Raw genomic sequence first — 15200 nt, 5'->3', positions numbered from 1 at the left:
ACAGAACGGCAGGTGTGTTGTAGGTCAGGTGTGTCCATGTGGTTGACAGCTGGCGAGGCAGCGCTGTTCCCATCATCAGTGCACTGGAGGGGGCTTCTCATCCACCAGTCATACTGACCAGAAGGCAAGGCACATTTGTAGGTTGACACTGGGGGGATAAGTGGCCCTAAAGGAGTACTGGAGGAAAGAGAGTTCACAGTTTCCAAGGCAATCAGACCAGAAAGAAAAGGAGTAAAGACAAGGCAAAAAAGTTTTCTTTTTTTAAAGAAGAGGAATGTGGCTCTCTGTGTTATCTCTGTGGTGTCATATGTGGACCTTCTCAACCACCTGCTTTTCCATGAGTGATATTTTCATGTAAATCTTAGTGGGAAGATGCTTTTAATTTAATCTGTAAGATGGGCAGGAAGGATCAAGGAAAGGTGATGTGGGTGCCTAATTGGGTTTATATCGGAGCAGAGATTTGAAATAAAACATCCCACAGACATAGTAACGCTCAGCGATTAGACATCACCGTGAGAAGTAAGAGTCCATCCTGCACCAGCGTGCACATAAACACTCAAAGAGCTCAGATTTCCCTGTGTGGGGCAGGCACATGTCCCTGGGTCCCCTTGGGCTCCATCATCCTTGTCACCTGGACATATAACACATCCCTTTTCCCGTGAGCACGTGTCATCTCTCCTACTGGAGGAGCTCCGAGGATTATCAGGAGGCTAAGAAGACATGTTTGATTTTTCTTGACCAAACAGAACAGCATGTGAATTAGAATGAATTTTTTAAGCGTATTTCAAGCAGTCTTCCCCAGGAATCAAAGATCTGAAATTTTATGTTAAGAAACCCACAGAATAGTGGAAGCTTTAATATCTCACCTTATGACTGTGAAAAGGTGGCGAGGCTCCCCGGACAAGCCAGAACCACGACTCCAGTGAGGGAGGGGCTGAAGCCAGGTCCTTCTAGGCGTCTCTCACTCTCCTGAATGAAGGGTCAAACGCTGCCTTCATGGTTTCAACTGAATTCATGTAATTTTGTGCTCAAACTTGGTATGTCAAGGAAAAAAAGCCATTTATAGTTACATATTATTTCACATAGATGTTATAAGGTTTCAATTTACAGTTAAATGATTGCCTCCTTGCCTTCTCCTCACCCCAAACCAAAAGCGACTGAGATGGCCAGAGAGCAGGGACAGTGGTCAGTGACCCCACATCCCTAGGGGGCCCCGCTGGAATGGTTCTGACACAACCAGCAAGGAAAGACTCAGCACCTTCTGTCCTGTACCAGCTCTCATGATACCTTGGAGTCCCAAATCTCCATAATTGCAGTTTTCCACGGAAACGTCACTTAAAGTTTTGGATATATTAATTTCTTTGAAACTTTATCCAGGAGATATTACATGGAGATTTTTAAACATTAGAAAAATAAATGGCCTCACAACAAAATATTCAGTTTGGGATCACAGTAGTCATAAAGTCTGATTAAAGTGTCCTGGTAGTTTCTATTTAAGTCATTTTGTGATAATTTCCAAGTCTTTGGGAAAAGATCTTTGTGTGGGCCATTCTTACATACACGACAATGCTATTTAGCATACTGCTAAAAGTTTAGATTGTACAAACATTTGTTTTGCTATTATGTAACGCTTAGACATACAACTTTAAATTTCTTTTTCCATCTAATTATAAAAGATACATATTTTTTGTAAACATGATTTAGTTAAACTTTGCGATGCCCCATAATGGTAGTCCCCAGTGATAAGTAACCTCTAACATGTTCATAAATACATTTGTATATGGATTTCTTCAGTCCTGTAGGTAGATTTTAAATGACGCATGTGGAATACTTTTCAACTTATTTTGAAAATATAGCACACTTAGTAAAGCTTAAAACATAATTACAGAGCTTATAAATTATCACATAAATTAAAGCCCCATGTGAAGCATCTAAGGGTTCCTTCCCGCTGAAGGTAACACCTATCCTTATCTCTATGCTTGTAAGCCCCTTGCCTTCTTTACAATTCAACTACATGTCTATACGTCCTTTACCACTGGTTTAGGGTTTTTTTCCCCCTGTTTTAGCACTTTATACAAATGAAATTTTAAGATATGTGCTCTCATGTCTAGTCTGTTTAGCTCAATATTGTACTTGTGAGATTAACATATTGCACATACTTGTCATTCATTCATTTTGATTGATTGATAGCATCAATCATATAAAGAGCCAACAACATATGTATCCATTCTATCATGGGTGGACGCGTTATCTGCATCTGATATCGCACACAAGGCTGCTATGAACTGACCCGTATTCACCTCCTGCTGCACAGCAGTGTGCAGCTTGCTGGGCTGTCTCCCCAGAAGGACCGTCGCTGGTCCTAGGAACACATGACTTCAGGAAGAGTAGATCACAGCAATCTGTTTTCTGTGGTAATTGTAATCATTTGCCATCTCACCAGGGGTGAAGAAGCCATCCCAGCTCCCATCCTTCTACCTCCTCCATTAGTATCCATGATTTTATCTCCTCTCTATTGGTATCCATTTGTGGTTCTAATTGCATTGTACTAATTGCCACTGTACTTGCTCATCTTTTCAAGTAGCATTGGCCATTTGAATTTCATCTTTTGTAAAGAGCAAGATCGAGTTTCTTGACCATTTTTCCTACTGGGTTTTCTTTTTGTCATTGCTTTATAAGACTTCTTTTTATGTTACGATCATGAACAAAGCATTTAATGTTTTATATGTCTTGCCAATACTTTTTCACCACATTATATGACTGGATTTTTATCTATGATTTCTTTGGTTGAAGAGAAATTCTTAAAGTGAACATAGTTTGATTTATGTATTTTTTTTCTCTGTGGCTAGCAGCTTTTGGTCTTATCTAAAACATGTTTCCTCTACTCTGAGAGCATGAAAAGATTCTCCTAGACTGTCTTTTAAAAGCTTCATTATTTTGCCTCTCACATTTAGGTCTACAGTCCACCTAGGACTGAATTTTGTAAATAGTGTGAAGGGTAAAATTTCGCTTTTTTTTTCCTTATGGAGACATAATTATTCTGGCCCCATTCATTAAAATGACTATTATTTCCTGACTGTTCTGCCTGATGATTTTGTCACATAGCCAGTGCCCATGTGTGAAGCTGAGGCTCTGGGTTCTGTTTCCTGTTCCACTGGTCTAGTTAACTATTTATCTGCCAATACCAAGCTCCCTTTATTATTGCAACTGTAAGATAAATTTTGATTTAATATAGCAAGTCCTTTAATACAGCAAGTTATTGGTCTTGTGCGCTTCCATACAAGTCTTAGAATCAAGTTGTCAGTTCACACATTCAATTCATATGTATTGCTCTCAAGTTTGTGCTCGTCCCGATCTGGCATGTAAGGAGCTTGGAAGTCACCATTCTGTCCTGACAACAAGTAAAAAGCCGAACAAACTGAAAAATGAACAACTCTCTTAGATCTGTGAGAAAACTGGGGTTACAGGACAAACTACTGCTCTCAAAAATTGGAGTGACCTACAGGCAGATACAGAGAATCACAATTTACCCCTGCAGAAACCAGGTGGGACCCAGTGCCAGGCAGAAAGCCTGAACTGTGATTGGTGAATTGGTGGAGGCTCTGTGTGGACAAAACTGAGAGATAAAATCTCCAGGGGGCCCCAGACATAGGGGGCCCCCCACATTTCTGTGAATTTTCCCTTCTAGAACGCTTACTGGAGGAGAAAAATTCCCTCAGGCTTCTGAAAGGGGGAAGAGAGGAAGAATCATTCTGAAATATGCCAGAACTCTGTTCTTCTTGATGAGAGGATTTTCCTCAGGGGAACTAGTTAACCAGAGCCTAACCTTCTGTATTACCAGAGCCTAACTGACCAGGGTAAGGGAAATACTCAACTCCAGCTCGTTCTAGCCATTCTGTCCCACCTAAGGGGGAGAAAAGCCAAGAAACTCTTGTGAAGGTCACAGCCCAGAGACACAGGCTCACCAAAGACTCAAACCTCATCATAGGACTATAGGATGCTTCCCCACCTTCCACCCCTCACCACATCACTAAAGGCCTGTTTACAACAGGTCCTTCGCCCAATACGTCATGTCTGGCTATCAAGCAAATATTTACAAGGCATACTAAAGGGCAAGAAACACAATTTGAAGACACAGAACAAGCAAGATTCAGGACCAGACATGGCAGGGGTGTTGAAATTATCAAACTGGGAATTTAAAACACTATAATGAATATTCCAAGGGCCCAAATGGATAAATAGACAGCAGGCAAGAACAGATAGGAGGTGTAAACAGAGAAGTGGCAATTTTAAGAGAGAACCAAAAAAAAGATGCTGGAGATCAAAAATACTGTAACAGAAAATGAATAATGCCTTGAGTGGGCTTGCTAGTAGATAACATGGCTGAGCAAAGAATCTCCGAGCTTGAGGACATCATTATAGAAACCTCGAACTTTAAAAAGCAAAGAGAATGAAGACTAAAAAAGATCAGAACAGAACATCCCATCCATGTAATGGAAATGGCAGAAGGAGAAGAAAGAGAGAAAGGAACAAAAGAAATGTTTGAAACAATAATGTCTGACAATTTCCCCAAATTAATGTCAGACACAAACTACAGATCCAGGAAGCTCAGAGAACACCAAACAGGATAAATACCAAAAACATTCACCAAAGCCTATCAACTTATATTTCCTTCTGGTATATTTTATATGATTTAATTTTACAGTAAAATCTTAGACTACTTGAAATACAGTTGTTACGGTATAACTTGAATTTTTGCCCAAATTTTGGTCAGATTTCCCAAGAGTGGTTCAATCTTTCTCTATTCTTTTAATGCTAATTATAATAAAATCAATTTCTGGCATGTATTTATATCTGCTTCTGGATAGGTTTAGCTACCTAATTATGCCCCTGTATCACACTTCTTCAATTTTATAGTTCTGTAATATACTATAATGTCCAAATTGAACAAAGCAAAGCTTTTATTATAACTACTCTTTTGACATTCTTGTTTTCCATTGTCATCAACTATGTATTGAGTTTTGGTCAAATTGCTTCACTGCTCTAGGCTTCAGTTTCTGTATTTATGTAATATAAAGGACCAAATAAAATAAAACATCTCTAAGTTTTCTTTCAAGTTTAATATTCTTCTATTGTTTTTTTAATCTATTAAGTTTCTACCATGGAAACATTTTTATTACATTTTCTGTTCAAATTGACATGCTAGGGGCGATGTACCCAGAGGACTCTATAGCGTAGTGGCCCAGGACACGTTCCATCAGTCTCTATGCTGCATTAGTAATGCTGGGCTTTGCCTGCTGTGAAAGTTTCCACTTAAAGAGGAGAAAAAAATGATGGATAATGGAGAACATCCAACTTAATTTCTCTTCGACTGCATGCTTTGCCTCTTGGTTCTATATTCAAGATATAAATTTGGGAATGGGTTTTTTTTTAAATGCTTTATTTTCTTCTAAAATACAACCAAATATTTAAACTATTTCCTGTTGAAACACATGTGCAGTTTCTAAATAATCAGCAGATCTGGTCACCGAAGATTGATAGTGGTCTCCTAAACTACTCATTTGAAGGAAACTGAAGTAAAGCTCTGAGCCTGTGGGATTACCCTAAATACAGGGTCTTTCACCAGATTGAAATTTCTCTTTCTGGAATTTGGAACACAAGCTACTGTACAATGAGGAGATGCAGACTTTAGATTTTTTAGCGTCCTGAAAGAAGTATTTAAATTTGGGGTAAAAAGGCCTTGGAGCTTTGACAGGCATTTATCAGGATTAAAGTAATCCAAATGGGTTTGATTCATGCTCAATAGTCTGGATCCCGGGTTTAAACTGCAGATGTCCAGGGAAAAAAAAGACTCATTTTTCTTACAGTTCATGTTCTCCTAAATTTATTGAAGAACTAATTTTAAAATAATTCCATTTTAAATGGAATTCAAATGCTGGGGCAGGAAATAGACGAAATGTGGTAATCCTGGGGTTTGTTAACTTGTGCAGAAGGAATAAAGAAGCCTTCCTGATGGTCCAGGCTGGTCTACCTAAACCAGCCAGGAGCCTCAGAACCTCCTGCCTTCACCGCTATTAAAGCACTTCACATATTTTTATCAACTGTTTTTCTTGGAAATTTGAAACCATAATTTCCAACCTTCTTAGTTTATAGAAAAAGAGTCAGGAACATATCTGCATTTGATTTGGGAGGACTGAGGATACCATACATGATGATGAGATTATTTAGGTAGAATATGAAGACTGTGAAACACATGCTATCCCATTTCATGGTTGGTATTTGATCACCCATTCCTTTCAGTCACCCTACAGGTTGCTCTTACATCTAGCATGGCACTTTATGAAAATCTTTCTCAGAGATGGACCCTGAGGGTCTTTGTACCAAATCCCCCCTTCTCTCCATATTTTCTCACAAGCGTCATACCTGCCTCTCATTCTGAAAACTCTCCTGCCTGCCTTCATCTCCTCTCCCCTTCTTTTCCACAGGCATTATGTCCCAATAAGTCTCGTGCACTTCTATCTCCAATAAGACTTCTGTTTTCCAGAGGACCCAGACAGATAGGAAAAAGATATAAACCAAATAGTGCATTTTTCCAAGCTGAATCCTCCATTTTAACCACATTTTCCTGAATTTTACATTACACATCAAACAACGTAAATCTGTTTGCTCTCTAAACACTGGTTAGAAACATTGTACCTTTTAATTCTCCCAATTTTCTATCTGAAATTCTTGTATAAAGCATTAATCCAAAGTTTTTGATCAGTTTAATTAATTTTTTTAAGATTTCATTTTTTAGAGCAGTTTTAGGTTTATAACAAAATTGAGAGGGTGGGTGCTGGCCCAGTGGTGCAGCGGTTAAGTGTGCACATTATGCTTCAGCAGCCCCGGGTTCACCGGTTCAGATCCCAGGTGCGGACCTATGCACTGCTTGTCAAGCCATGCTGTGGCAGGCGTCCCACATATAAAGTAGAGGAAGATGGGCACGGATGTTAGCTCAGGGCCAGTCTTCCTCAGCAAAAAGAGGAGGATTGGCAGCAGATGTTAGCTCAGGGCTAATCTTCCTCAAAGAAAAAAATTGAGAGAGAGGGACAGAGATTTCCCATATACCCTCTGCCCCCACACATGCACAGCCTCCCCCATTATCAACATCTCCCACCAGAGCAAGACATTTGTTACAATTGATGCACCTAAACTCACATATCATGATCACCTGAAGTCCACAGCTCACCTTAGTGTTCACTAGATGTCAGACACTTTGTGGATTTGAAAAAATATATAATGGCATGTATCAATTATTAAAATATCATACAAAGTGTTTTCACTGCCCTAAAAATCCTCTGTTCTCTGCTTATTCAGCCTACCCACCACTGCCCTTCGACCCCTTGGTAACCACTGATCTTTTTATTGTCTCAGTTTTCCTTTTCAAAAATGTCATATAGTTGGAATAATACAGTATGTAGTATTTTAAGATTGATTTCTTTCGTGTCTCTTCCATATTTTTTTTGACTTGATGGCTCATTTCTTTTTAGTACTGAATAATATTGATGTACCACAGTTTATTTACCCATTCACTTACTGAAGGAGATCTTAGCAAGAGTTCTTCGTATATTTTGGATAACAATCAATTATCAGACATGTTTTTACAAATATTTTCTCTCGGTCTATGATTTGCCTTCTAGTTCTGAGGCTGTCTTTCACAGAGCAGAAGGTTTTCGTTTTAATGAAGTCTAGTTTATCGATTATTTCTTTCACGGATCATGACTTTGGTGTTGTATCTTAAAAGGCATCACCAAATCCGAGGTCGTCTAGGTTTACTCCTATGGTATCTTCTGGGAGTTTTATAGTTTTGCATTTTACATTTAAGTCTATGATCCATTTTGAGCTAGTTTTTGTGAAGGTTATAAGATCTGTGTTTGCATTCAGTTTTTTGCACATGGATGTCCAGTTGTTCCAACTCCATTTATTGAACGGACTACCTTTGCTCCGTTTTATTTACTTTGCCCCTTTGTAAAAGATCATTGGACTATTCTGCAGTTTATTTCTGGGCTCTCTATTTTGTTCCACTGATCTATTTGTCTATTCTTTCACAAGTACCACTGTCTTGATTCCCATAGCTTTACAGTAAGTCTTGAAGTTGAGCAACGTGAGTCCTTCAACTTTGTTCTTGTCCTTCAATTCGTGTTGTCTATTCTGGGTCTTTTGCTTCTCCATATAAACTTTAGAATCAGTTTGTCAGAATCCACAAAATAATTTGCTAAGATTTTGATTGGGATTTCATTGACCCTATAGATCAATTTGGGAAGAACTACCATCTTGACTAAATGAGTCTTTCTATCCATGAACATGGAATATCTCTCCCTTTATTTATTTTTTGGTTTCCTTCATCACATCAGAGATTTGTGATCTTCCTCACATAGATCTTGTACACAATTTGTTAGTTTTATGCCTAAGTATTTTATATGGGGGGATGCTAATGTAAATGTTTTGTGCTTTTAATTTCAAATTCCATTTGTTCATTGTTGGTATATAGGAAAGCAATTAACTTCTATGTGTTAACCATATATTCTACAACCTTGTTATAATTGCATATTAGTTTCAGGAGAGGTTTTTTTCGTTTCAGTCAGTTCTTTCAGATTTTCTACACAGACAACATTGCCATCTGCAAACAAAGACAGCTTGTCATTTTCGTTTCCAATCTCTAGACATTTTATTTCCTTTTCTTGCCTTATTGCACTAACTAGGACTTCCAGTATGATGTTGAAAGTAGTGGTGAGAGGCGACATCCTTGCTCTATTCATGATATTAGCGGACAGCTTCAAGCTTCTCACTATTAAGTATGGTGTTGAGTTTTCTGTAGATATTCTTCATCAAATTGAGGAAGTTTCTCTCTATTTCTAGTTTGCTGAGATTTTTCACCATGAATGGGCTTTGAACTTTGTCAAATGCTTTTTCTGCCTCTGGTAATATGATCCTATGATTTTTCCCTTTTAGTCCATTGATGTGATGGATTATATTAATTGGTTTCAAACATTGAAGCAGCCTTTCATATCTTGGAGAAACTTCACTTGGTCATGATGTATAAATTTTTTATATATTGTTAGATTGAATTTGCTAATATTTTGTTGAGGATTTTTGTATCCATGTTCATGATAGATGTTGTTCTGTAGTTTTCTTTGTTTGTAATGTCTTTGTCTACTTTTGGTATTAGTGTGAGGCTGGCCTCATACATTGAGTTAGGAAGTATTCCCTCTGCTTTTCTCCTGTGAAAGAGATTGTAGACATTTGCTATAATTTATGTCTTAAATGTTTGGTGCTTTAGTTAATTTTAGACAAATATTGAAATAACCTGAAATTATCTGCTTACCAATTTGGATAGCCATTAAGTGACTTAAAGCTTTGAAGCATGGAAGATGAATGTGAAGCCAGTGCCCAGGGTTCAAGCTCAAAGTCTTCCTTAAAGGCTTGAAATGGAATGGAGACTGCTGACAAAAAAGAGAAAAATTAAAAACTCACGTTTTAATGTGACATTAATATGAATCTTATTGTTCAAATTCTGGTAGAAAAATATTTCTAAACCTGTATCCCTTTATTGCTTAAAGAGTTCCAATACATTTTGAAAAATATATTTTCTATGGCAACATGTGGATCACCCATCCTAACTTTTAAGCTCAAGAATTCTCTTATTGTTTAAAATGAAGAATATGAAATGACTCACATTATTTGATGATATTACTGATTTTGAATGCTGACTTCAAAGAATATTCGATCATGATTTTGGAAAAGAAAACTCATATATTTTAGGATAGAATTTTTGTTTCTTTTTCTACATCTTTATTCTTGGCTGAACTCACAACCTTAAAAAATAATACTTATATTCCTGTGGTTACTGTTTATGCAGTATTTTTTCATATAAATCTACTTTAACCCACTCATTACACTCCCCTGAAATTTGTTTCCACTTGACTCTTCCAAACCTTTCTTTCATGTGCAGCCACTCTCCCCATTTCACACTTTTATGAATTGTGGTTCCATTATTTAAATTGGGTAATGGTTACTTAGCTAAAGACTCATTTGTGTAAAACACATTTACCAAAAATAAATATTTCATGGAATAGAAAGACTTCAACTCATACTCTTTCCAGGATGTCTATAAAATTTTTGGGCTCTCTCACTTTTATAACTAACATATTTTACTGGATAATATCTTCCAGATATTTTTTTCCTTAAATTTTTACTCACAGTTATTCCATGTCAATTTCTGCCTCCAAAACTTCATGCTAAGTTTATAATTCTCTCTTGTACAACCTCAACACAGTGTAGTGAATTACAGAAGTAAATATTCTTTTGACTGGTTTTGGTCGGTAACATAGTTTCTCAGATGCTAAAACTGCATATAAACTGTCTCTGCATTTTGGAATGGGCTATTTATTAGTTGGGAAGTCCCCAAGATATTTGTATTTTTGATGCTGTTGTAGTTAAGAAAAATTATAAAGCTGCATTACCTCTAGGGCAAGTAATGGAAGAAACAACTAATAGCTAAAATATTGCTCATTTCATCATCATTTCTATCACCTGTAAGCCTCGGTTTAGTCTCAGGCATCCAGAAATAATTAAAGATTACCTCTTAAATGTTTGCATTTTACCCGGTTATACGTCATGAAGGGATGGCAGACGGACGAGGAGAGCAGACTCCTGTAGTCCGGTCAGCATCAGCAGGTGTAATGCTGTTAGAAAGCTGCAGGTTATTTTTTTTAAAGAAAAGCTAGTAGATATCTATCCAATAGCATTTGTTTGAGCACACACTGTTCATATGACTCTGTTCTACAACCTCCTCCCTGCTATGTAGTTTCGTGTAGGCATATTTTATTTTAAAATGTTGAATAAATTTGTGATAAGGTAATATCATTGAATGCCACCCTGCATGCCCGCACGCTCGTGTGCAGTTAGAACAGATAATCCCCATATTTTTCAGGGTGTCGGGATACATGGAAGCCTACAGTGCTTGACCACTGTTTGCTGTATAAATACATGAACGAATTAATCGATGAATGAATGAATATGTTAACAAGAATATTTGTCCAAATGATGTTGATGGAGAATCAGTTGCCAAAAGAATATTTTGCATATTATAAATCTGTAGATGCTAATGAGATAGATCAAGAAAATCAGATATGGAGTTTGATAAACTAGGTTTAAGAATTACTCCGGGGGCTAGCCCTGTGGCTGAGTGGTTAAGTTTTCGAACTCCGCTTTGGCGGCCCAGAGTTTCGCCAGTTCAGATCCTGGGCACGGACATGACACTGCTCATCAGGCCATGCTGTGTTGGCATCCCACATAGTAGAACCAGAAGGACCTACAAGTAGAATATATGTACTGGGGGGGCTTCAGGGAGAAGAAGAAGAAAAAAAAAATAAGATTGGCAATAGTTGTTAGCTCAGGTGCCAATCTTTAAAATAAAAAAAAAAATTACTCTATGTGGCCTAAATCGAGTCATTTAATGACTTGTACCATAATTTTTTTATTTATAAATTAAGAATAAATGTTCCACCTACATTACAGAGTTTTTAAGAGAATCAAACTATAAAACATATGTAGGAGAGAAAGTGCTTTGTAAGCTCTAAAGCACTAGATAATCTATGATTTTTTTATTAATTAAAAAGAAAAAAAATCAAGACATCACCTGTACTTTAGTAACAAAAAATAAAGAAAGAAATCAGTTTGTATAGTTTCTGGAGTAGCCCCAAGGGCCTGATAGTTCAGCGAGGGAGATGTTTTGATCTTCTCTGAATCTGATTTTCACTTTGCCCGTTGACCCAGAACGTTTCTGCTCCAGTTTATAAGATGCCTTTACCACAGAACAAAAAGGTCAGACCACAGAATACAGAACCAGGAATTACTTGCTTGGCATAAACACAGCCAAAATGGTATTGTTCCCACAATGACTTCATTTGAATCTGCTTCTTTTTTTCCCTCAGAGAAATCTAGAAAAATCACCAAATTTTCTTAAGCGAGGACTGAGAGGGAAAAAAAGAAAGATTCAGATGAGAAAAGGAAAGACTACCTTTAATGGAGTTGTCCTCTCTGGGGATGTCACAAAGATGGACACCTAACAAAGGTTGGTGGCATTGATGGGTTGCAAAGGATCAATGATCAGATGTTAAGAGACACAGAGTTTGTGGTCTAAAATGGTAGCTGAATTGCTTCTGCCAACCATGCCTGCCCCACATTCTATTTGCCTAAATTCAATACTTTTCCACCTGAATCAGCTTATTGCACGTGAAACAGGCAAAGGGTTTTTAGATAGTTACACTATAGCCTGCCAAATTCTCAATTCTTACCACTTACGTAATTTAATAATTAAAAAAAAACCAATAGCATCTTTTCTTGTGGCTCTAGACTGTGCAGGAAGGCAGCGTGCTAAGTGCTGGCAATTAGAGCCAACACATACTTCTTGTGGTGCCCAGGCAGCTAGGTATGCGTTACTTTTTAAATAACTTGGAAATCCTCAATGGACTAAATGTTCATGAACCACCTGCAAGATTCTGGTGGTTCTCACGGGAATGAGCAAAAACTGGTAGGAAGTGAAATGCCATTTGTGTCCAGTGTTACGGGTACACAAATCCCTGATGGAGGTCCCTCATTTTAGCTCGCTGTGAGAGTCATCCAGGAACCTCCAAGAATTGGAAACTAGGAAAAAAAAAAAAGGAAGAATTCAGGAAGCATGAAGGCAATTTGAGTGTATTGCCTCCTAGCATTATAGGCAAGCGATTACATACTAGATAATGTATCGTTCAGTATTTATGAATAATTATGTTCTCATTTTCAAGTAATATTGAGTATTAAGCTGCATTAAAAATGATCACTCTCGGCTGAATATCTTTAGAAAGGGTCATGTTTATTGTTATTATTATTTCTAGGAGAATTCTTACCTTCGCCAGTCGATTTTCTTCTGTGTTTTGGCCTCAGCTGCCCAAAATACAGAGGCCAAAGCATATTATTCATCAGTGTCATTGTCACATTGAAAACCAAGAGAGGACAACTCTCTGCAGGAGTGACCGATGAAACTGGTCTCTAGATGCCTGAGCAGCCCCTAGTGTTCTCTTTAAAACTCAACCAATAGGATGTTTTGCGGGCTGTCAGTATGACAGGAAGCCAATGCCAGATTCGCAATGTGGTTTATGGGTGGAGAATTTTGTTCATCTTCTGAAAGATGTTTTGAGAGTGAGAAGGTGCCAAACTGGAGTCCTTTAAAAGAAACTAATTCCAGAAATTTCACTCTGCCCTCACCAAGGATCCTGTGCTAATAAGGATAAAGGAACTCAGTAACCAAATACACAGTGGGCCAGGAGGATGCTTTGAAGAAACTTGGAACCAACCAAGATACTGAGTGTGAGTCAGGCTGAGGTCATGGTAGATGGCCTGAGATTCGAGTCATGAGTCAGCTCCCCAAGGCGGATGACTCAATCCCCAACAGTAGGTGCCTACGAAATCATGTGCTGCTGAGTTCTAACGGGAAGAATCAGCCTGAAGGAGGATCTTGGTTGACAATGGAAACTGGGACTTTTGTGCCCATTCAGGCCTTGTGTCCTAGCTTCCTGTGCCCATACAAATGGTGTTTCATTCAAACATGGTGCCCTTCTCTTAGAAACAGATCATCCTGATAACAGGTCTTGAGAACAAGAATGTAAGACAAACAGATCATGGACCAGTTTTGTGTGTTTTCTTTACTCTGCCAGATAGCATTTCAACATCTATTTCCATCATTCTCCAAATATTACTTTTAGCTGATATCAGAATAAACAAGCCCAACAATACCCAGACATCCTGCTTTCAGAATGCCTTGTGTCCAGGTCAGTCCACAGGCTGAGTTATGACTCTTCCGCGAGTTATAACATCCTTTATGCTATTAACCAAAATGAAGAAGTAACATTTCTGAGTACCATGGTTCTTTGGACCCCAAGGATGTGCTTACAGAAATTATTTTAAGACACAGAAACTTCACACCTACTTGGGTTTTCAACTCTGCATTGGTAGCCGTTAATATCAATTGCTATGAAACTAGAGGAGCTGAGTTTATGTTTAATATACACACAATCACACACAAAATAACTATCCATATTTAAGCAAATTGTTTATAAGCTAAAAATATTTTGGTGACAACCAGCAATAGAGTCTTATCTGCACCCCAGGAGGCCCCCACTGCCCCTTCTAATCAGCATTCTCCCTCCTCCCTTGAAGGTGATCTGCTCATCTTATAGCTAGTATTACAGAGCAGTTTTGTCTGTTTTTATGCTTTATTTCCCTGGTGTTATATGACTCCTTCCACTCAACATTATGTTTGCGGCATTCATCCATGTCCCATGTGGTGGATGAGATTTCCTTCCTTAAAGTAACTCACTGTAAAGAGAGAAACCCCAGTGGCACAGCGGTTAAGTTCACACATTCTGCTTCGGCAGCCTGGGGTTCACCGGTTCGGATCCCGGGCGCGGACAAGGCGCCGCTTGGCACGCCATGCTGTGGTAGGTGTCCCATGTATAAAGTAGAGGAAGATGAGCATGGATGTTAGCTCAGGGCCAGTCTTCCTCAAAAAAAAAAAAAAAAGAGAGAGAGATGCCACCATTTATTCATCCAGCTACACTGACAGTCATTTGACTTGTTCCCCATTTGGAGGCCATGATGCATGACCTAACTGCTCTGAACACACGTGTGCATTTCTCCTGGTGCACGTACAGACATGTTTGTGCTGTCTGTTGCAGCAGACACTGTGGTAACTTATGCAGCAAGGGAAATGTGCTTCTACAGACTCCACACAGTCCGCACGCTTGTCCCAGACCCCCAGCTGCTGACCTTTGAAATCCATTGCCATGTCTGTTTTAGGGCTGCCCTTCCCATGAGCTGCTCTGAGCCCGTGCCTGAGGGGAGGGACTACCAAGGCAGGATCACCCTGAAGGAGGCGCGAGGCTCCTCCGACAGCTAACTCTGGCTTTAGGGCTCCAGCAGCAATGCCAGCACCTCTGCAGACTGTGTGGAGATCTGGGACGTATCCTCTGGCCTTCTCTCTCTCTGCCCTTCTTCTGGGGTCAGCCTACATCTGGGTCCAGTGCTCTTCCAGCCCCCACTGCCTTATTTTCCTTACACAGGAGTCCCCCCTGTAAAATCCCCACACGTTTAATCTTATCTTGACCTCCACTTGTAGGAGG

The 15200-nt window shown here is 38.8% G+C and overlaps 1 long non-coding RNA gene across 2 annotated transcripts; it reads right to left on the bottom strand.

The window, feature by feature from the left end:
* Nucleotides 1–2606: 2606 nt before the first annotated feature.
* On the bottom strand, nt 2607–13062 carry LOC139080722 (uncharacterized). Of its 2 annotated transcripts, none has more exons than XR_011535444.1 (4): nt 12930–13062; nt 10622–10724; nt 9365–9482; nt 2607–9260 (listed from the first exon to the last, which is right to left on the bottom strand). It is a non-coding gene; the product is annotated as an uncharacterized lncRNA (long non-coding RNA). The 2 variants fall into 2 exon arrangements; XR_011535445.1 differs by having other exon boundaries at nt 9365–9479.
* Between the last annotated feature and the right edge of the window lie 2138 nt (nt 13063–15200).

Source organism: Equus przewalskii, chromosome 32 (genome assembly GCF_037783145.1).
Source record: "Equus przewalskii isolate Varuska chromosome 32, EquPr2, whole genome shotgun sequence".
Classification (NCBI taxonomy): Eukaryota; Metazoa; Chordata; class Mammalia; order Perissodactyla; family Equidae; genus Equus; species Equus przewalskii.
This window is presented reverse-complemented; position numbering and strand designations above follow the sequence as displayed.